The sequence below is a fragment of the Lutra lutra genome, chromosome 3 (genome assembly GCF_902655055.1).
Source record: "Lutra lutra chromosome 3, mLutLut1.2, whole genome shotgun sequence".
Lineage (NCBI taxonomy): Eukaryota > Metazoa > Chordata > Mammalia > Carnivora > Mustelidae > Lutra > Lutra lutra.
The window spans coordinates 72,324,106-72,347,695 of record NC_062280.1 but is presented as its reverse complement, the minus strand read 5'-3'; the positions used below and the strand labels follow the sequence as shown (position 1 = coordinate 72,347,695).

General features: G+C 40.3%; 1 pseudogene; it reads right to left on the bottom strand.

Annotated features, from left to right (window-relative positions):
* Positions 1-2,276: 2,276 nt before the first annotated feature.
* Positions 2,277-5,345, bottom strand: LOC125095560 (60S ribosomal protein L36a-like; annotated as a pseudogene).
* Positions 5,346-23,590: the final 18,245 nt, after the last annotated feature.

Sequence of the window (23,590 nt, the reverse complement as noted above, 5' to 3'; positions counted from 1 at the left end):
ACCAGCCCCAAAAACATACCTGCTTTTTTTAGTAATTTAAGTACAGATTTGTCTAACTGGAATGTGGGTGATCCCTGGGAGAGTATTAATTACTCTACAGATGGCTTTATGCTTCTGTGGAAGAAGTGGTAGTCTTGGTGTTCCAGATTCCTCCAGACCCCAACCCCACTTATATCTCTCTTTCTTGTTTGCTGATGCTTGAAGTCCCGGAGTTAGAGACTTACTCCTTTTTAAAAATGCTTTTCCTACCACATGCAAGATATTCTCAGAAGTCACTTAGAACTGGCCATGCTAGCAAGCCCATGCAGCTTCCCTTGAGGGTAGGTTTTGGTGAGACATGGAGGGAAGTGGAAAGGAGAAGAGCATGGGGCATAGAACTAGGAGCACATGGAGGAATATAGCAGTAATCCTGAGGGGACTCGTGACTCAATTACTCCAAAAGATAATGTAATATCAGGGTCAAACTGGAGATGATGTGGAGTTCTGATGATTTTTCAAATGACGAATCTAAATCTTTAGCTTATTAAATACTTGAAAATCACAAAGATTTACCATAATCATTTTGAGGGGTCATTAAAGGGCTTCTTAGTTGCAGACAGCAGAATCCAGTCCTGATTAATGTAAGCAGAAAAGGAATTCTTTAAAGGATATTCAGTAGCACATAGAATCTTCAGGAGGGCTTGTGAACCCAGCCTGGAGGCTCTGTCTATAGCCAGGGATGGTGACCGAAATCACACAGTGGAAGTGGACCCTTCTGCTTCTGCTTTGGCCATAGATACTACACCAGGAACTGGCAACACCACTTATTTTGGTGCTTAATGATTGCACCAGAACTGCCAAATTGCCTCTGAAAATTGCATCTACCTCCACTAGAATGGATTCTAGAAAATGCCTCCACATTCTCCTTCCTCTCCTCCTCCTCCTTTTCTGAATGCCTCCTTCTTGGCTCCTGAGCTTCCCCAGTAAAGTTTAGCCATGGTGCAGGCCGTAGGTGAGGCCAGATGTTTCCTAGTGCCAGGGACTGGAAAGGCACGTATTTGGCACCTTGGGGGATAGGTAGACTCTCTCTGAACAAGACTCATAAAGGCCAGTGGAGCCCTCAACCTGAGCGCCAGGGGCTTTGAAAGGAGCAAGGAAGCCGAACAGAATGACACCTTTCTCCCCCAACAAAGAGTACTTTTGCACATGCTTATGATGCTGCCTGAGTTACTAAGTTAGTAAGGACAAAGTTACTAAATTACTAAGGACAAAGGGAACTTTAAGCAGGCTCATAGCCATGTTGCTAAATATTTGAAAAGCAGAGCCTTTAAGTTATTCCCTATCCACTAGTTAAAGGCCAGTGCTATTATGTCAAAAAAAAAAAAAAAAAAGAAAGAAAAGAAAAGAAAACAGATTGCTGAGTTTTAGAATAAGGTTTATGTTATAGCCTTGGACTTAAGATCTTTCCGCTCTGTCTTTGTCTCTCCTGAAGTGCAGTTTTTTGCCATATTCTCCAAACCTAGTTAGAAATAATGCAAATAAATCTTTAAAAAATATATTATGGAGCAAATAGTTCTAAGAGTATATCTTCTTATATTTCTAAAAATGAAGTCATAGTTACGGCCATAAATTTTGACTCGATGGCAGAGTAGCTCAGTCAGGAGGGGCATGTCATGTGACCATGACGACAGGCATTCATTCATAATTTGATGACTTCTCCACCTCGAATCTGGCAGCCTGACAACCCAGCACCTGCGCAAGCCCAGCAGTGAGCAAGGAGTCCCTCAGCAGTAAATGAAGGGATGTGGGTATAAAGAGATGTTTTATCATTCAATATATTTTTTGGTCTCATTGTCCAAGTATGTAATATTTAGTCTAAAGCCTTCAGGTTGATCATAAAAGAGACCTGAGGACCTCATCATTCTGCACAAAGCTCAAGGAGTTGCGGGGAGAAACAATTTATTTTCTGTAACTGTGCAGAGGTATAAAAATGAATGGGTTATAAAGAACATTAACAATTTAGTGTTACAGTATCTCTAAAGTTTTCAATGTACATACCCGCTTTGGGGGAATCTATGCTACAAAAGTGAAAGCATCAGTATATAAGGATATATTCACAAGCTTGTTTATTTCAGTATTGTTTGTAGTGGGGGCAAAGCCCTTAAACATCTATTAGTAGAGAAATAGTTGAATAAATTCTGGCACATTCTTTCTGTTAACTGTGATGTGTATGCTTAAAAGAATGATTTAGATCTGTGTGTATTAACCTGGAAAGATGTCCATGTGTATTGTTTTGATTTTGAACATAACCCCAAGATTTTATTGTCTTCATTATGTAACAAAATATGAAGCTTAGAACTGGATCCCTTGGCCCTTTCTCTTCTTATTTCTTCCCAGTTCAGTCTCCTTACATCTCTTAAGAGCAGCATTCCCTTGGATCTGCAGTTGGGCTCAACACATTCAGGCCTCAACACAATCTTCTTTGTGGTTTCAGCCTTTTTCCATGAAATCAGCTCAGTCTGCCCACCATGGCCAGTCTTCTTCCATTCATAACACCGCTTTCCCTGGGCATAAAGAGAATCTTTGCCTTTCTTGGGCTGTGTCCCTTTGTGGGGTTGGTGCTTGCCACACTTCTTCCTGAAAGTCAAGTGGGTCTGAGGAACATTCACCACGTTTGCAAGAGCACCGTGGGCATGGAAAGAAAGCAGTAGACTATTATCTTAGGAAAGCCATTGCCAAAAGAGTGTAAGAGTACAAACCCATCTTCATACAAACACCGATGTGTTGTATGTTTATATTTCCTGGGTGAGCACTAAAACATATCTGAAAGAATGTAAGCCAAATTGTCACTTTTGCTAGGGGTTAGGGTTTTGAGACTGTTTAACATGTGACAACAAGCATATATTAGCTTTGTAATTAAGACACAGTATGGAGAGGAAAACTTCAGAAATTTGGTGAGGACTTAACACAGTAATATTTGTAAAATGCTCAGTATATACCCTGGTACCTCACAAGCCTTCAAGAAATGCTGGATGTTACTGTTTGATTTTTTTTCCTGTCCGGGTTTGATAGGGCAAGCAGCAGCCGGGCTCTTAGCATCGTTCACGCTATCATTTATCCATCCGTGTTCCAGACAGCTTGTAGTCAGTCCACCATGCGCTCTCTCTGCTGCCCTCCAGCCTTTGCCAAGTCCAATTCCCTGAGAACCTCAAATTCCTACTCCTTCACCTGGTTAGCTGCTTTGCATCTCTCAGGTCTCAGTTTAAGTGCCCTTGTGTCCCACAAGTGAAGGCAAGAAACCTGTCCTTCCTGGGCTCTCTGTCCCAGGCTGTCATCCTTGCCACCCTCATTGGAATAGTTTGTTGGTGGGGCTGTGTCCAGCCATTTTTGCATTCTCAGGACCATGAAATGGGTCCTCAGTAAATGTGGACAGAGCAGCTGTGTGGAGACAACTAGCTGGTTGGATGACCAAACCAGAGGAGAGAGAGGCAGACGAGGTTTCTCAGGACAGGCTTGGGAAGTGGGACAAGTACCATGTCTCTGTGTTTCTGTTCTAGATTCCTGCTTGTGTTACCTAAATGTAGTGTTTTCATTGCTCAGGTTTTTTGCAAACTGGAAAAGGATGAAGGTGCTATTGCTTTTTAAATGATTAATTTGTTCAGATTATCATATAATGTCCCTCCAATTTAGAAGTTATTAACTTGCCAGAGCAGTTAATAACCACTCTTTATTAACTCTCCACATCTGTACAAAAACCTCCGATTAACCAGTGTCAGATAAAAGCAATGGGGAAAATACACTGCAGACTAGAAATTCTGAGACGGTCTAGGCAGACGTTGGTTATAGCTACAGCATAAAAAACTTGTGCGGCCCTTACTTGCAGAGGAATCGTTGCTTGGCCCTGTTTAAAATCAGTCCTCAAAAAAGGTTACATTGGGATTCTCCCACAGTTATACAATAAATACATGTTCAAGATTTTCCTCAACTCATGAATCAAGGAGCGAGCATGGATGTTGTAACCGATTTAGAAGAGAATCCAGGGAAGAGCTACTTTAGGGAGGGTCCGCATGAAAATGAATAAGAAATTGGGAACTGGAATGAAACCATAGTTATGGCAATAAATATTGACTGAGCTGTATAGTGGCTTGATCAGAACAGGCATGTCTGGTGTGAGGGCCTCTCAAGGTGAGATTATCCTTGAATGTCCTGGAAGTTCTTTGGAAGACTGAGTTGACTCCCTGGATGGTGTTATAAAGCTGGGGGGCATCACAAGGGCCCACACACCTATGGAAAGACCTTATTTCCTCATAAAACAATAGATAAAATAGTGTGGAAGGGTTTTCCCTGTTTGACCGTAGTAAATGCAAATATGCAAGACATGGAGGAAGATTCAATGGTGAGAGATTCCAGATGGCAGCAACAGCAAAGTAAGTGCCCTGTGGGGCTGGGCAGCCATAGACGAGAGTCATTCAGTAGCAAGCCCCACATGGGGCAGTAGAGTAGATGACATTGAACTGGTTGGTGAGCAGAGTGATGACGGAGGAATGATCAATCAGCAGAGGGAAGGCAGAGCACAGACAAATTACAGAAATTATAGGAAATGATCTCCATGTTGGGAATAATTTGTGTTCTTACCCTTTCAGGGGTAGGTAAGTTATCCATCTAGTGCATTGAGAGATGAGTTGTTATAATGTCACTCAAACAAGTGTAGGGTTGCCAGATGTGGAGAGGGGGAAAAAGCAAAAAGAATAAACAGGATTATTAGTTAAATTTTATGTTCAGATAAACAACATTGCTTTTAGTACAAGTATGTCCCATGCAACATTTGGGGCATACTTACACTAAAATTTATTTTTGCTGTTTTGTGGAAATTTACATTCAACTGGACATTCTGTATTTTGTCTGGCAATCCTAAACTGGTAGGGGATAGGACGTTTCTGGATAATAGCTGTACAAATTGTTATGTTTTTCATCAAACCTACTCCCTGATCTATAAGCCACACCCAGTATTTGGCATCCTAATAGCGTTATCCCATCCACCCTTGGCCAAGGTCATGCTCTTTCTCTGTATAGCCCACGCATTAGCAAGGACTGTGGACTTGGCCTGTGCAGTATTCTCAAATGTATGCCATTGTCTTCATCACTGCTGCCTAAGCTTCGGGTCAGACTCTCACCCTCCCTAACTAGAGATTTGCAAATTTCCTCAGTTACTCTTCCAGTTTGCATTCTTCTCCCATCCCTCCTACATAATGTCAACAAGTTGTATTTCTGGATTAAATTTGCCCCTGCTTACTTCCAGTAGGAGACGACTCAAACTCGCCAGCAGGACCCTTCCCAATCAGATCTCCTTCTGTTTCCCTGACCATAATTGCTGCCACCCTCACTGACCTACTCTCCTTTTGCTCTAGACACAATAGTTATTCAGAACCCTGAGTCTTCATTCATGGTCTCTGCTGTGCCTGTGATGTCTTCTTCTCATCACACCTCTAGCTCCCGCTTCAAAAGCTTGCTCAAATATTACCTTCTCTCTAAAGCCTCCCTATGATCCAGGCTTTCCTCCCCTCATCCATTCAACCTTCTTCTCCTTGTGCTTCCATTATACCATGATGTTATTAAAGCACTTGTCAAATTTTATTGTCAGTAATCATATGTATCTGTCTTGCTCACTAGACTGTGAGCTTCTCAAGGACAGGGGTTATGTCTTACTCATTGTGTTAAATATATAGAACCCAGCACAGGCCATGAAACAGAGTATGTATACCTTATCAGGAAAAGAAGTAGGCATCTATAAGTCTTAGATCTCCATCAGTGAAGGAAATCGTCATGAAGTGCTTGAAGATGAGGTTGCAGCAACTAGAGGTACTAGGAAGCTATCTGGTTAAAGATGGAATACATGCAGATGCCCATTTTTCTGGTTCATTGGATTGCACACAAATGATCATCCTCACACATATTTTAGCATGAGCGTATGCATGTTCATTGAGCAGTAAACATATAGGTACAGATGTCTAGCACAGAATGAAGGCAGTGGGGAATAAGTGCTTCTGGAATGGGAAGTTACTAGATGGGCCTTCATCACAGGCTTGAAGACTCTTCAAGTCTAGGAAGTTGGGAGTTAGGGGAAGAGCCCGACTTGCTGTCCTTTACACCCTTTCCAAGTGTGTAAGGCACAGATGAAACTTATCATTGCAACAAGATACATTTGATCACCTTCAGCATCGCGTACTTTTCAACTCTTTCAGAATACTTCTGAATGCATCCAACTTTTATACTTGTGAACCACGTTTCCCCTGTAGAGTTCATCATCTGGGATGTCCTATGCATGAACCCTTAGCTAAGCCCCCAACAGTATCTGAGAAGTCAAGAAAAGAGAAACTCCTTGCAAGCATTATAGTATTAAGGGCTTTTGCTTATTTTATTTCTTCCCTCGGGATGAAAACTCATGAATTTCTCACAGTAGAATTTAAAATTGTGTATTCGGGGTTGCAGGCGAAAGGAAGGGACATGATGTAGTTTTTAAAAAATTTTTTTTTATTTTTTTATAAACATATATTTTTATCCCCAGGGGTACAGGTCTGGGAATCGCCAGGTTTACACACTTCACAGCACTCACCAGAGCACATGCCCTCCCCAATGTCCATAACCCCACATAATGTAGTTTTTAAAAGGTCATCCCAGGATCACCTGCACCGGAACCCTTTGGTATGCTTGTTTAAAAAGCAGATTCCTGAGCCCAATCTTCATTTACCAAATCAGAATTTGTGGGAGAGGGGTCCAGAAAACTGCATTTTAAATAAACTGTGTATCATTTTATATACTATATAGATGGAGAGCTGGTAGGACAGACACATGCAACAGAGCAGCCTCCACTCACAGGCAGCAGAGATGCCCCATTACACCATGACATGGGTGACAAAAGCTCACTTTCCAAAGGCCAAGCTCTTGAGATCATCACTACAGCCATATTCTGGCTAATTGCTGTCGTGGCTTTGCAACTATCCCAACTATCACCTGGTGGTCAGCGAGGTTCAAAGCTGCTGCTTACTGGCTGCTGTGTGAATTGTTTGAGTTGGCAAGAGAAGCCAGGTGACTCTACATGGAGTTAAGGATAGATAGTTCCAAGACAACAAGACTCTAGGACAATATCTACGATATCAGTTAATGAAGCAAAGGGTGTATTTCTGAATAGGGGGTAAAGTGCACTGTGATATTCCTGGAGGCTTTTAGACACTCTGCTGGAAACCAAATAAAGCTCAAGTTTTTATACTTGAATAGAGTAGTACCCTTACTCATGGTTTTGCTTTCCAGGATTTCGGTTTACTCATGGTCAACAGTGGTCTGGACGCAGATGATCTCCACATGAGGTATCGTCAGAATGTCAGCAGTAGCCTAACAACACGTCATGATGCCTGTGTCATTCACCTCACTTCATCTCATCATGTAAGCATTTTATCATCTCATATCAGCACAAGATGGGTGAGGACAATAAATTGTTTTGAGGGAGGAGAGAGACAACATTCATGTGATTTTTTATTATAATATATTTTTTATAATTCTTCTATTTTATTAGTTGCTGTTGTTAATTTCTCACTCTGCCTAATTTGCAAATTAAATTTTATCATACTTATGTATGTATTAGAAAAGGAGTCTATAAAGGGTTTGATACTGTCCATGGTTTCAGGCATCCATTAGGGGTCTTGGAACAGATGGGGGGGCACTATATTGAGTTTTTAAATTTTAAATTTTATTACTATGGTATAAATAATTAATTAAACATGTATCACCCACCCTTGTATTTCCAATGTAGAAATGGTGGCATTTGATACATGATGTAAGGAAATGTCACATGTGACACAAAATTGGTGCCTTCTCCTTGGGCTTCAGGCTACAACTTGAATCTATAGCTTTTGTCATTGTTTATATGAATCCAAAATAGAAAAGATGATTACGAGATCATGCTTCTTCAACTTCTTCCTGCTTGTCTAAACCTCCGTGCCTCTCTTTCCCAGCTGGCCCCAGCTGCCTCTGTGAGCGCAGAACTCCCTGGGAGGCCCTAGTCCCTTTGCTCTTCTGTGAACTGTTCTCTTACTTCCCACTTCCTCTCTGACGGAAAACTTTAATTCACCCTAAAATATCTCTTAGCCATAACCCTGGAGCTCTCAGCATTTTGTGTACTTCCTGTCTTAAGAGGCTAAAACTCCCTTTCCTTGGTGAGTAAACAGATAGCTGAAGCACTTAGAATGGAGAAGTACCCCAAGCCCAGGGGAAACTTAGCTAGCCTATGACTTTGGTCGGGCTGCATAATTACAGTGGCTTCAACACTATTTCTTTTAATACTTTATCATGGATGTTATAACCATTTTGGCAATAATTCAGGCTTAGAAAGGTGAACTGACTCACCTGGGGCCACACAGCTAGAGAATGGTGAACTCGGGTTTTGATTTCCAGGTCTGCATGGATCCAGCTCCCAAGTTCTCTACGTCAGCCAGGACATTTGGTGGGAAGGACTGGCAAAGAGTGTCTATAAATTAGCAAATAGTCAATTTGTCACAGCTAATCCTCTTTTGCCCGTTAGTGGCCTGGGTACAGCTGCATTAGGACAGAGCTTGTAGCTATTTCAGGTTTAGTTTTATTGTGTATGAAAGAAATAGAAGCACCCAGGGCGCTAGCAAGGGGAGCAGTGCGGAATCCAGGGGACGTCTAAGACAAAGGCAGTAGCAGAGGAACTAACAGGCAAGTGCTGTATATGAGCAGAATCAAAGATTTATGCTGCGATCATGCACAATTCTAGCTGATTTAATGCGAAACTACCTTACAGTCATGGGCTAATATCCGTGAAAACTAAAAAACCAAATTTCTTGCATTGATTTTCAATTTTACCTACACAAGGGACCAAATGATGTAATTCAGTGGTTTACAAACAACAAGAAAATCAGTAGAATTTTTGTCTTGATACAAATTCTGGCAAGCCTGATGGCCTTGGGAAAGTCTGCATGTCAGCCCCTTACTCTGCAAGATGGTGGGGATGAGGATGACGACATGGGGTCTTCCAACCTCATAGGGCCATTAAGTTCCAGGAAACCAGAGATCCTGTGTAAATATCTAGTGGTGTTATTTTGCAGTCGTTCACAGTAGTACTCTCAATCCTTGAATATTTTATTTCTTTTGGAAAAGTTTATGTCTCATAAGTGCTTTCTGATACTTGAGAATTCTGTACCCTGTGCCCAGCTTTCCTAGTGGGTTAGGATTTTCCCATTTCTCTTATTTTTCTGTTAGCCATTTTGACTTCAAATCCTATTTGGTAAGAGGGTAGGGGGACCCCAAGACCCCCTTTAGGTCTGGTAACTCACTAGGAGTACTCACACACACTCACAGGAGTCAACACATGATTATAGTAAAAAGGGACAAAGCAAAATCAGCACAGGGCAAAGGTGCATAGGGCAAAGCCTAGAGGAAACCAGGCACAAGCTTCCGAAGATCCTTTCCCTATGGGGTCACACAGGCTATGTGTACTCCCTCCAAAATCAAATGGTAATACCATGTGTGAAATGTTATCTCTCAGGGAAGTTTCATAGAGACTCATTGCCCCAGGTTCTTACCAGGGCTGGCCACATAGGCTCCCTCTGCCTAGTAGGTATCAAGAGTCCAAGGCTACTATGTTAATTCTTTCCTGCTCAGTAAGCTTCAATCTTTTTTCCTCTAGTCCCCTGTTTAAACAATGTACATATAAAAAATACCTCAGGAAAATTTGGTAATGCTATTTTCACATTGATGCCAGCATTTCTGAGATGAATGTTCTCATTCAAACTTTCTGAACTCATCATTTACTCCACTTCTCTAAAAGCTCACCATTGGGGCATCTGGGTGGCTCAATGGGTTAAAGCCTCTGCCTTCAGCTCAGGTCATGATCCCAGCATCCTGGGATCGAGCCCCACATCGGGCTCTCTGCTCGGCCAGGAGCCTGCTTCCTCCTCTCTCTCTGCCTGCCTCTCTGCCTACTTGTGATCTCTGTCAAATGAATAAAAAAAATATTTAAAAAAAATAAAAATAAAAGCTCACCATTGCATGATGAAGTGAAAGGAAAATAACAAAAATGAAAAAAGACCTAAAAGGAAGCATCTAACATTTAGAGATATTATAGCAAAACATTATGTTTTTTATACAGAGTTTCATTAAAATATTTAAATCTAAGTCTATCCCTAAAGCCCAACATTTTGGGGTACAATAAATCATGAAAATAACTCTGAAAGCTCCTGTATTAATTAGATAAAATGTTAAGTGGCGCTAACAAGGGGCACAATAACTTGGTAGCTTGCAAAACAAAGATGTTTATTGTCTCACACGTAGCAGTTCCAAGGTAAACGGTTCAGGTGGATAAGGCTGCTCTGTCAACTCCATCATCATTGTGTCAAGTGGTTCTCCATACAGTTTTCCAAGTTCTGGCCATGAGGGGCTGAAGGAAGGGTTTATGAGTGGAAGTCCAGAGCCCGAAATTTCCTCCTAAGCAAAGCAAATTGCTCCCATAAGTTCTGCTGATAGTGTATTGGTGAGATTGGTCACATGACAATATCTAGCTGCAAAGGAAGCTGAGAAATATAATTGAGCTACAAGCCTAGGAGGAAGGGAAGAACAACTTTTGGTGTACTGCTAGCCATCTCCCTGGGGCTATAGAAGTTTTCCATTATAGATGTAAACCAGGATATTGAGTACTCGAATTAGTGACTCGTAACTTTTCAAGTAATTGCAGAGTGAATCAAGACATTTTCTAGAATGACATTCAAGCTATCACTTTAAAGAGCACTATAATAGGGGTGCCTGGTTGGCTCAGTCTACAGAGCAGGTGACTTTCGATCTCAGGGTTGTGAGTTCAAGACCCGCCTTGGGTGTAGAGCTTACTTTAAGAAAAAAAAAAAAAAAAGAGTGCTATCATAATCTGTAGCATGAGAAATTCCAAGATGGAAAACTCATGCTGACAACTCACCTAAATGATTTCATTGTATTTTTATTATTCTTGATAGTTTTACCCCAACTCCAGTTGATACATTATTTCTCTTAAGTTTGTTCTTTCATGCAATATGTAATATTTCTTGCCCAAAACTGTTCCTTCACAAAGGGCTTTAGTTCTGTTGAATGCCTTTTAACCACTATATTATAATTATGATTTCAAGGTTTAATTGTACTTCCTTAATATAAATCTAGGGAAATTGAAAAATAACCCACCTCATTTCCAGTTTCTACATTCATACCACATCTGTTATCTTACTTATGGATATAACTTAATATCCAACTCCTTGAGGGTATTACATTTCTAATTGACTTGCTTATATTTTCATTCTTGACACTCAAACAGTAGAATTTGATTTGTAAGGTTTAAAATTGCCTTAAAAAACTGTTCACAAGACTCTTTTGTTGTTTGGGCGCCTGGGTGGCTCAGTGGGTTAAGCCGCTGCCTTCGGCTCAGGTCATGATCTCAGGGTCCTGGGATCGAGCCCCGCATCGGGCTCTCTGCTCAGCAGGGAGCCTGCTTCCTCCTCTCTCTCTGCCTGCCTCTCTGCCTACTTGTGATTTCTCTCTGTCAAATAAATAAATAAAATCTTTAAAAAAAAAAAAAGACTCTTTTGTTGTTTTATTGTATAATCTCCCATAATTTCGGTGGCTTCATTTTAAAGTCAGTGTGTGCAAAAAGGGGTACATGTTAGATACTGATGACCAGTAATAAGGCTTTATATGCTTCGTTGATTGGCAATACTTAAAAACTGGGCCATTGACTTGGCTATTTATTTTTTTCAGTTCCACATTTTGAGATTTTTGTGTCACACCCACACACATACACTATATTGCACCAATGTCTACATATGTGTGTATGTATATATTTTCCATTTTAGCTATCTTTGGTCTAAATGTAAAACAAATTCCCCACTTGCAGAAAAGTATCCCATTGCTAAAATTGTGGTCCCTTATGTACTGAGATGATATCACTGGGCACCATGATAAGAAATTTCATTTTCAGTTGTCTCTTGGTGGTGGAGGCTGCTTTGTATGGAGTTTTTCTCACTCTCCCCCACAGTTCCTGGTACAATCAAGAGGAACCATTCACCAGATGCCAGATTTGACTTAGGCACAGATCACGTGGTCAGAGGACAAATGGAAAAAAACAGTTCATATGGATCAAATCTATGCCCTAGTATTTATACAGGACACCGAGCTGAACTGTGGCAGATAAATAATCCTTCAGTGCTTTGAATTTACAGAGTGTTTTAAATATATATAGTTCTCTCCCCCCAAACTATTGTTAATCTACTATCTCCTGATGGTTTCACAGAAGTCTAGAAAGGTATGAAGAGAGAAGCATGACTAAATATGTTTTTCTTTATTTTTTCACTTTCTCCTTCCCCCCTTCTTCCTCTGCCTCCTTCTTCCCTCCCTCCCTTCCTTTCTTCTTTATTTTCTTATTTATTATTCATGAAAAGAGAAACTAAAGGGGGAGAGATCTTGAAGTAAAATCTTTAGAATTGAAATCTATTAGCTGCAAACACAATGTAATTGCCACCATATAAGGATGTAGATGGAGAGAGATGGAAAGTGTGTGTTGGGGGCGGTGAGGGGAGTAAGGCAGTTCACAAGTGTTTCTACTTCAAATCTTTCCCTGATTTTCCAAACCACTGTATTTTGGAAGGCGTCCTAGGAGTCATCTGGGTCAACTTCCCAACACCGCATAGCATCACTCCTTGATCTGGCTTTCTCTTGATCATTTCACAGATGAGATGTATCTCACAAGACAGGATATCCTAATTTGGATCATTTGTGCTCTAAGAATGTATATTGTGTAGAAATTTGCCTCCCTCTGACTTCTATCTCGAATGGGAATTCATGAACGAGCGTAACCTTGCCTTGACAATCTCTAGTCTAGACATGTGATAACATGACTTCATGATAACTATCATGACTTCACCAAGTTTTCTCCCCTCCAGCAATTTCTCCCTTTTATTTCCTACAGCTTTGCCTTTTTATGTTTATATTGCATTTTATCCCCTCTCTCTTAAGATGTACAGGGAACTGAGAGCCAGACTTCAGCCCAGAGAACAATGGGAAGTTACTTTCCCAGAGTTGAAAGCCATGTGTAAGTGGAGATTCAAAGAATCTCCAGGGGCAGAGGCTGGTAACGTTATTCTGACGCTGCCCCAAGATAAGTTACCTACCTTTTGTCTACCTCTGTTTTTCCATCTATAAACTGATGATGCTAGGAATAAATGAAATAATGCTTGTGAGTATTTTGGAACAGTGCCTGACCCATAAGTCTATGTGTGAGCTGTCATTACTTTCATATTTTTGGCAGTCATGCCACATTGTTAGTACATTCTGAACTTTTAGTTAACTGAAGACCATGGACATTTATGTACAAACCACTAAAAATTAATATCTTTTCTCTCTTATATATGTATATGTGTGTACAGTTTGTATGTGAGTGTATTTGGAGCTACATGAAGGACTCCATCCCTGTTAAAATTCATCTGATTTTATTTTTTAGTATATCCTCCAGCTTATTAAGTTTTTTTCAGTCTTAATGGTGTCATCCTACATAGCAAGTCTCCCTTTCCATCCTTTTTTGTTCTCTAGGGATTTGATAGGTATGCCTTTTGTGACTTCTACATTATTATTGAAAAAAGAAGCCAAATAAAACCGGAACAATTACATCATCATCCAGCCTACATGTATTTATCTAGTCCATGACAATACAGGCTCTTTAATTTCATGTTTGTCCAAATTCAAGATATCCACCCTGCAAGGATTCTGTATTGACTTACCATTAAGTATTCATATATTAGCACAAGGAAAGGAGATTAGTTTGGCATGCCTTATTTATAAAGCACATTTTTGATTTGCTCCTTCCTCAATTCTCCCAGCTATTAATAAATCACATTAAATACATGTGGCATTGGCTATAATATGAACAGCTACCACCATAATTTGGCTCACAGACTTGGCCAGAACATATAATTTCACTAGTTGAGGGCCAAATGAAAGTGTGTATTTCTGGTTTAGCAGAAACTAATTATTATTAATCCAACCATGGGTTGTATTTTACTATTAAAACCTGTGAAAATAATCTCTTTTTTTCTCAAAAATCTTCCAGTTCTTCACAGAAAGTAATTTAGTTCGCTTCATAAGTAAATGATCCCCCGCAAAGCAAAGGAAGAAAACCAAATAGAAAAGCATGTCCAGAGACTCCTACTTATTTCTTTGGAATGATCCAGGAAGTAAGTAACAGAAGGAGTAAAAGTCAGATTTGCTCTCTTCTCACCCAATATTTTCCCTCCAGAGCAACCCTGCATTGCATAGACCCTTGTATCTCTCATCAGACCACCTTATCTGGTAGGATTTCAACCAAAGCCTTCAGATAGGCTGATTCACATGAGGCTTGTATGTTTGAACTAACTCACCTCTGAGTCTTTTGAGGTTCGTCTGTCACTAATTTGCAGTAATTGTTTTCACATTGTTGATCTCTCAGAACATAAAACGTATTCGCTAATAATAAAGGGGCTGTGATTTCATTAAGGGTGTGTTACATTTCGAGAGGGAATACAATATTTTATGAAAAACGAAAAGAACCTTGTCATATTCTATTAAAGCAATCTCCTAACCTCCACTGAAATCGCCTGAGGACTTACATGGCTCCTAATTACACACAGTCTACCTTGGATTTTCACGTAATTTAAATGAATGGGTCTTGTACTGAACGTCTCATTTTTAAATTACTCAATGTCTCTTATTTAAATTGTTCAAACTCAGTATTTTGACCTCCTTCTTCAAAGAGTCACCTAAGAGAATAGAAGATTCTGGGAAAAAAAAAATCTCTCTCTCAGAAAGTTACCAAATTACTCATTATTTTTTTAGACTTGACTAGTTCTACTTTATTAAAATATGGATGAGAGCTTGCCATAGAACAAAAGGAATGGATGGATAGGTTGAAGTCAAGGATTTTATTTTCTAAACATTTCCCAGCAAGATTAGAAAATACGTATTATGCTACCTTAAAATCTGATCTATAGGGCTTACCCACTGCTATCTGTATTAAAAGGGAAGTAAATGGCCAGATTGTAAACACAGCTTGAGTTGCCTCCTTTCTGACGTTTGAATAAAACTTAGGTCATCTTGGGATCAGAATTTAGTTTTGACAAAAGGCAGCTCCCTGTTTCAATAAGGGATAAAGGGAAATCACTTGTTAATGTCTCCTTCTTAACATAATTGTCTTTAAAGTGGTCATTTTAATGAACTCAGGTATAGCTGTGAGAAAAAATTCTGGGCTTTGAATGTTGGGAAAACGTTTTCCCCGAGCTCAGTTGGACTGGAATATGAGGAAGTGCCAAGTGGGAGTGCTGGGGTGGGGGGGGTGGAGGGAGTGGGGAGTGTTCATTAAGTGTTCGTTATTTCCTGGCTGTGCCTAAAGCTGGGTGAAAAAAAAAAAGGAGAGAGAGTGAGAGAAAGAAAATCAAGCTTTTAGTCAACTTAAAACACATCACTTTTCATGTCATACTTCATTGTTATAGGTTCTATTGGGTAGACCTTTCCTTATCTCACCATGTTCATTTACTATAGCGGGAATTCTCATTAAAACACACAGATGCGGGTGAACAAAAATTGTCTGGTAAAGTGTTATGTATGAGTATGGGCCAGTGGTAAATAGTAATAGTATTAATAACAAACGTAAGAATAAAATGTAATAATAGTAATTGATATTTATTGAGGACTCACTCTGTGCCCAACAAGAGTAAGTTTTTTCTCATGTACCTATTACTTTCATTTTTACAACAACCCTATATGTGGGCACCATTACTATCCTCACTTTTCATGCAAGGAAACTGAGGCATAAGGAGGTAAGGAAATTAATCAAGTTGCTTCAGCTTTAGGCCAATGCTACTTGCATAGCTTGCTTTTTCTGTAGTATGAGCTTAGATTTCTAGAAGCAGCTGTGGCCAGTAAGTCATAGGAGAGGCATCATCCACATGCTAGACTGACTAGACCGGAGTCCTGTTCTGCTGTGCTGTCTTTGTGGGGCCATATCAATTCCCAGAGACAGTACTTAACCGTAATGTTTGGGGGAGGGGTAGCTTATCCCTGTCCATGAAGAACTGAGATACAAGCAAAAACTTCGAGGATAGAACTCTGAGGAATGAATAGGACACAGATTTTGGTCACTCTTCGATTCATTCAGCAAATATTCATGAAGCCTCGACCATGTGCCTGGCATCCCATTCTCAACTGTGGGATCACCAGAGTGATCCAAAAAGATAAGGCTTTCCCTCTCTTGGAGATGACATAGCCTCCGAGGCAAAGTTACTTTTCACTCACACTGTTTAGATTTTCAGTTGTCTACAATTCTCTGCTTTCTAGGATCTTCCTTCTGTGTTTCAGCTACTTCTCTGGAACCTTCTCCATATAAACAAGTTTATTTTCTCAGGCACAGAAAGAGATCATATATACCCAATCCATTGTATCGGGGGAAGGAAAACCTCCTGCAGGTTATTTAAAATCTGTACAAAGATACACAAGCATGACTTATATAGTCCTGGGCTCTGGCCCGAGAATGTGCAGATCATCTCTACAACTACAGAACTGCATAAAGACTCACATTAAACCAGTAATAACAGAGAAATGAAAAAAAAAAAAAAGTCATGGAGACAGAGCAGAAAGGGTTCTTGAATTAAATTACTTTTATCTGGGCTCATTCACTTAAGGATGCAATCAACCCACTATTTCAGCAGCTTGGGACCTTAGAAATGCATTTCAAGATTAATTATAAAATGAATTCTTTAAAATGGAAAAATATACTACTTTCCTATTACTCTTAACAACAGAGTCTGGTTAATGAAGGCTTGAAGCAGTTTAGTGGTTTGACTGCCACCTACTGTTCATTTTTTGATACAACTCACATACGCAGCTTGGCAGGAGGTAAGAAAAACGCCTAGGAGAAAGATTTTTTTTTTTTTTTTAAGTATTTAACATAGGGAATGTAACATAATTATTTTCAAAAATTTAAGAGGTTGAAAAAATATGATTGATTTCATTTCAAATTACTATAATTGTCTTGGTATGTAATGTATGTACTGTAATGACACTTACATTGGTTAAAAAGGCAAGTTCTGTGGACTTCCAAAAACACATATAAATGTATATGCACACGTATATACAGGACAATTCCTTTAGTCCTGACAAAGCTTTATACCCGCAATTTATAAAAGTATACTGCAAATATGAATTCATCAACCTGAAAATATCATTTTATGAAGCTGGACTTTGATCTTTAAAATGGAAAAGAGATCTCTATCGTCATACTTTTATGCTTACACGGCTGACGCAGACTTCAAAAATAAAAGCATTTTTCTACCTAAATAAGGAGATCAAGCCCTGTATATCTCCAGTTATTTCAGAATGACCCAGGCTTCTGAGAGAAACCTCTTCAGTTAACACTGTCTTCCTGAGATTCTGTTAAATACTTAGGACTCAGTAGGTAAGATGCGTCAGTGCCTTTTTCTCTCTCAATCCTAAATTACTTATTGTAGAGTAATAACTCATCTTCTGGAAACAGTGATGCAGTTTAGTGTCTCAATGTAGAATCTTGGTGGAAACTTTATAAACACATGATCCTCAGACATAGTCTGTGTGAGTCATTTTTTTTTAATTGTACCTTTTCAAGTCTTGGTACTAAATTATACATGTAAAGAAAAATTGCAAGCCGTTTATGTGTTTTTCTTGAGGTATTACATACATGTACATGCGTTTGTGTTTTTAAGTGTATTTGTAGATTGCTGCTTTCACACTTAAATCTAGTTATAATCTATGTTTTTCATAACGTAAGGGAAAAATCACCCAGAATATTTTGGCCTTATTAAAATGTACTTCCTGCTAAAGCTCTGTTGCAGTTTTCCATATAAAATGGTGTCAATAGATTCTAACAGTCTAGAAATCTTCTTAGCTAACATTTCTTTTTTCTACCAGGAACAGATGTGGAGTGGTGGTAGTCTCATTTGTTAAGACAGTATTGGGGAAAGGCAACATAAATATCCTATTTTATTTTTTGTCATAATAATATTTTTTTCTGATACATGAAATAGCCACCTTAGCTTCAAAAATCACTATGAGGTCTGTGATTAGGCCTCTTTGTATAGAGTTTTACAGATAAATGCGCATTGTTTGAAAATTTGTCCATAACGGTGCCGATAATCTAAATATAAAACAAAAGCTTTTCATGTGGTTTTATTTACAGTGGCACTGATAGAATTTATAAAACTGGTATAAGATGATATTAATTAAACAACATGAGCGAGTTTGATCAAATGTTAGTTTTTAGACGCCCCCCCGAAGTGATCCTATCCAATAACAATGACACCAATCCAAAGCCAAAGAAAAACAGTTTTCCCTAAAATATTGGCAAAGAAGCTGAAACAAATAAAATTAGGCTGACCTTTTAATAAATGTCTGTTCATTGATTTAAATTCACGTTTTTCTTTCTCTGAGCACTGCTGACGAGTCCTGTTAGAATACAAGCATGTATACTAACTCGGACACAACCATTTTTATTTCTGTGGCGTGTCATTACTGAAAGAGTGAAGCAAGCTTCACCTAAGTGTAGCGAGATGCAAAAATAATAGTACCCCAGCCCGGCTGCACGAGAGCGAAGGCGAACAAGGGCTTTGCATTAAAGTACATCCTAGGTAGCTGACATGACGCATCTAGTCAGACGTAAATAATGACAGACGGAAACTATCATGAGGTCTGTGAAGCATCAACATACTGCTATCATTTTCTCTCTAACCTTGCCTTGCGAGCAGCTCTCAGCCTTACAGGCTGAGAGATCATTTAAAAAGCAAATCCTAATGACTCTGCCCACTGTGACAACCGTCGGCCAGATTGGCATTAATTTAGCTCAGTTTAGAAACTCAGGAGAGCGGCCATTGTTGACTTGTGACCCCCTAAACTCCACTGGTTCTCCACGCACCAACCCCCCGCCCCTAAGGCTTCCCCTTCCCCATGATGGCCATTTCCACATCTAGCAAGGAGATTCTTCTCCCTGGTAGGAAAATGGTTCATCTAGGTTATTCGCTTGGCACTCTGTACCTAATTTCTTAGGCTGCATCTATTTTTCCTCTACTAGCTTACTTGGTACAAAATGCTTTAAGCACCCCCCTCCCTTTCTGCATGGGCCACACGTTATTTGGTGTGTATTATGTACGCACAGGCTAACAGTGGGTAAATAACATCCCAGTGTCCCTGTAGCTTAAGACTAACATGGTTATAGTTCAGATAAACACGCCTGTACATGGCTGCCATAATCAATGTGGAATGGCAGAACAATTTTGCAGATGTGGTCCCAGGCAGATTAAAAAAAAAAAAAAAAAAGCTGTCTTGTCCAGATTCAATAGAATCCATTCACCAAGAAATCTGTGATAAAGCAGTCACACGTTTTATTTGTTAAGACAGTGATAACTTTGCAAGCCAGTGGGAACTGAGGCTGATGTACAATAGGATAATAGCATTATCACTTTGCAAATCAGCGTGTGGCTTTGCTTGGGAGCCACCAGAAGGGTACGGGGTTCTGAGAGCTCTAGCTGGCAACCTGCAAAGGCGAGATAGGGCTGCCTGGCTGTGAGTGCAAATGTAGGAGGATGAATTGACATGAATCTTCTTTTGCTTGGTTAAAAACACATTGCATATGCGTGTTTTTACTGTTTTGTAAGAGGCTAGGAGATGAATGCATGGACCTGAGTCTGTGTGAGTATGTGAGTGTGGGTGAGTGTCTGTGAGTGCGGGGGGGTGGGAGGGGGCGGGGGGGGGGGGAAGTGGGTAGGAAGCAGAAAAGAATGGGGGACTCTCACAATAGCCCATCTTAATGGAGAGCTATTGATCTCACTTCATAACACTTTAATCTCCAACTAAACATCTCACTTACCTCGTGTAAAAGAGATGCCAAGTTGAAATAAATAATAAACACACAATATTTTAAGGACTTTTGAATTTTGCATGGTAATAAATATTAATGCAGCTTGTGACTCCCAAAGAAAATAGAAGGCACTTAATTCTGTTGTTGATATCAGGTACCGTGCAGGTTGATTTCCCGAGGCGAAAGTGAAAAATGCACTATTTGGACTTAAATTTAGATTTAATAAATAACTAATTTAGGAGCTTGTTCTATATGCAAGGATATAATCACAAGGCATTCGTTTTTAAAAGGTTTCATTTATTCTTGTGAGCTTAATTATTGCAAGGAAACTGTGAGCAATTTGTTTTTTACCAGTGTCTGATTTCTGAGAATGGTTATTAAATATTAAATGGATGCATAATTCAGGCAATTAAGAAAGTAATCACACAAAGTAATGTAATGGAAGTTAATTATTACTGCATAAGCAAATAGTTCATTAATGCTAGTAGTTGCTATGGCTGCATTCTTAATACATGCAGAACCGAAGCATGACTCCTCTGTGTATTCAAGGAGCTGGTAGGCAGTACCGTGCCACAGAGAGAGCGCCACTAATGAAAACCAGAAGCAAATAAGGCCATATTGACCCCTGACTTGTCTAAATAAGGTGGGATCATCATTACTTAAGAGAGTTTTATCGAAAACCACGACTACACTAGCGGCTTATAATTTTTTTTTTTTAGGTTTGTAACACAAACCATGACTTAAATCAAGGAGAAACCAAAAGGAATTCAGCTTGTTAAAACAAAAATCACCAATCGTGCGTCCCCTGTTGTTGTTGTTGTCTTGAATCAATTCTTGTTAAACAGCCAAAGTCATCATTTGGTGACTTTAAAAGACTCCATAGATTATTTTTCTTTTCGTAAAATCATTACAGCTGGTAATAGACCTTATTTTGTCCTGCCGCTCAACCCCAGTTGAAAATCCTGACATTTCTGCGCTAACACTATCTCCCTAAAGCACCATGCTTTAGAAAGGCTATTTTAGGGCGCCTGGGTGGCTCAGTGGGTTAAGCCGCTGCCTTCGGCTCAGGTCATGATCTCAGGGTCCTGGGATCAAGTCCCACATCGGGCTCTCTGCTCAGCAAGAAGCCTGCTTCCCTCTCTCTCTCTCTCTCTCTGCCTTCCTCTCCGTCTACTTGTGATCTCTCTCTGTCAAATAAATAAATAAAATCTTTAAAAAAAAAAAAGAGAGGCTATTTTATATTAATTCAACACATATGGGATCCGGCGCTCTCCAAACCTTGGGCTGCTCTGAGGGACCAAGTTGGCCAGGGCAGGCCAGGTCAGGTGCGGGGTTGGGGGGTGAGGGGGGACAAACAATGGTTAGGATTCTGCCTGGGCCCCCAGGACCAAGCCAGGCCTGTCTCCAGAGGAGACCAGCTCCTTGCAGGGTTGCTTTTTAACTACCCATAACTGCCCCAGGGCTCAATGCCTTGCTGCAGCAAAGACACCCCCGGTCCCATCTCATCATGGAATTCCACACAGAGAAAGGCAATGCCTTCCAGCCAAATGCTCTTCTACCATTCTGATGTAGGCATAACTCACCATAATAATCCTTCAATCATCTGCTTGCCTACATGCAATGCTACTACTAAGCTCTATGTACCACCTCTCAGGCTGGGGACTGTGCTAAGTAGGCACGATGGAAGTCAAGGAACATTGGTCCTGTCAAGGGGATACTTCTAGCCACTCAAGGGCAGTGTCTTATCTGTTCCTAGCACTTGGCTAGCCACTGAGGGAAATATGAAAGATGTATAAGACAGACTCCATCTCTGTTCTAGGAGAGCAGCTACAGTCCCATTAGAACAGTGGTTCTTGTCATCCCTGGGGGGATCATGGAGCTCTTGGGCATTAGAACAGTGGTTCTTTTCACCTTTTGGGGGATATAGAGCTCCTGGACATTTGTGTTAAAATTTGCATTCAGCTTGAAAGGGTTCATGGTCTTCCTAATCCTACCTATGGATCTCAGATTTAAGACCTTCTGTTTTAGAGGAGACCAGTGTCTTCAAACAGATAGTGAACACGTAGGAGATAATCCACTTGGCTTTAGGGCATATAGACTATAAATACAGAAGAGGGGTTGGTGGGGTCTGAGGTAGTTTGGGGAAGGCCTTATGGAGCAAATGAATGAGCCTTGAGCTTGACATTGAAGGATAGCTGTTATTTTGAAGCCAAAGGCAGAGTACTTTGTGTAGAACAGCATGGGCAAAGAAAGAAAGGCAAGACTTCATTTTTTCATTAACACATTCATTCATCTAAACAATAGTGAATGCCTACTCAATTAGATAATCAGGGGAAATAAAGGTAAGACATGTTCCCCTGACCTCAAAGAGTTTATAGTCTAGAAGAAAGAATATGACAAGCAAATAAATTATATTACAAGGGAAATATGCACTGGTTCTGAGCCAAGTCCAAACAACTATAGGAGAAGGGTGAATTCATCTAGGGGCATGTAAAAATGCTTAATGTAAGAGACACATTTCAGCAGGGCAATATAGCAAGGAAACTCTGCAAATATGTGGGCAGGTGTGAGCTACTGTTAAGATTTTGCCTTTGGTTTGGATGTCTTACCTCAAAAAGAGAGAAGCAATCTAGGTGAAGTCTGGGAGGTGGGGAAGTGTGTCATATGTTTGGAAAACATTTTCAGCTTAAAGAAAGTGCAGGTTTTGAGTAGAGAAAATTTCAAAACGTGAATGGGGCCAGGTCATGGATGCTCTTAACAGGTGAGTAAGGGAGTTTGAGCAAATCATGCTCAAATGACAAATTTTTTCCTTAATGTGGTGCTTTAGGAAGGGAAAGCCAGGTACAGTATGCAGGCTTGGGTGGCCCAGCAATAGGGGAGAACTCACAGGTCACTGCCACAAGTCTGGAGGGCTCCACTGAGAAACTGTAATTGGTATATGTCTCAGGGAGTTAACACGATGAACAAGAGGGGGTGGGCAGTGAAGAGGTGAAAGGAGAATTTCTAATCCACACCCACCTGCTGGGGCAGAAATGATACATGACTCAAGCAAGAGTCAACTTTCGAAGGAGACACCACTTTCATTCACCAGGAAGGAAGTTGGCATGCCCATCAAAACAATGGACTTCTTTTTTTTTTTTTCCTTAAAGATTTTATTCATTTACTTATTGGGGGGAGGGGCACAGGAGAGGGAGAGAGAGGATCCCAAGCAGACTCCATGCTGAGTGCGGAGCCTGATGAGGGGCTCAATCTGACAACCCTGAGATCATGACCTGACAGGAAATCAAGAGTCAGACATTCAACTGACTGAGCCACCCAGGTGACAATGGACTTCTATGGCGTCTCCGCCATATTCTCCGAAGAAGTATTCTCAATGTGCTGGGCATGCACACCAGCGGTACTATTTATTCCCCTATAACACATTTAAGTATCTCCTCACCCAGAGCAGTGTTTGCCACACAACCCCTGGGGCATTAGTCTGGCTCACTTCCATAAATCTTTGGACTTTAAACTGTTGTTCTGCCAACAGTCAAGGGTCTCCTTGATTAGTTAGGGCTTGAAGCTTTCAGAGCATGGACTTCTCCTCTCTCTGATTTAGGAAGGAGCTGGTCTTGCAGTTCTTTTAAAATGGAATCTCCTACTTTACTTCATTTGATCTCCATAAATATAAGG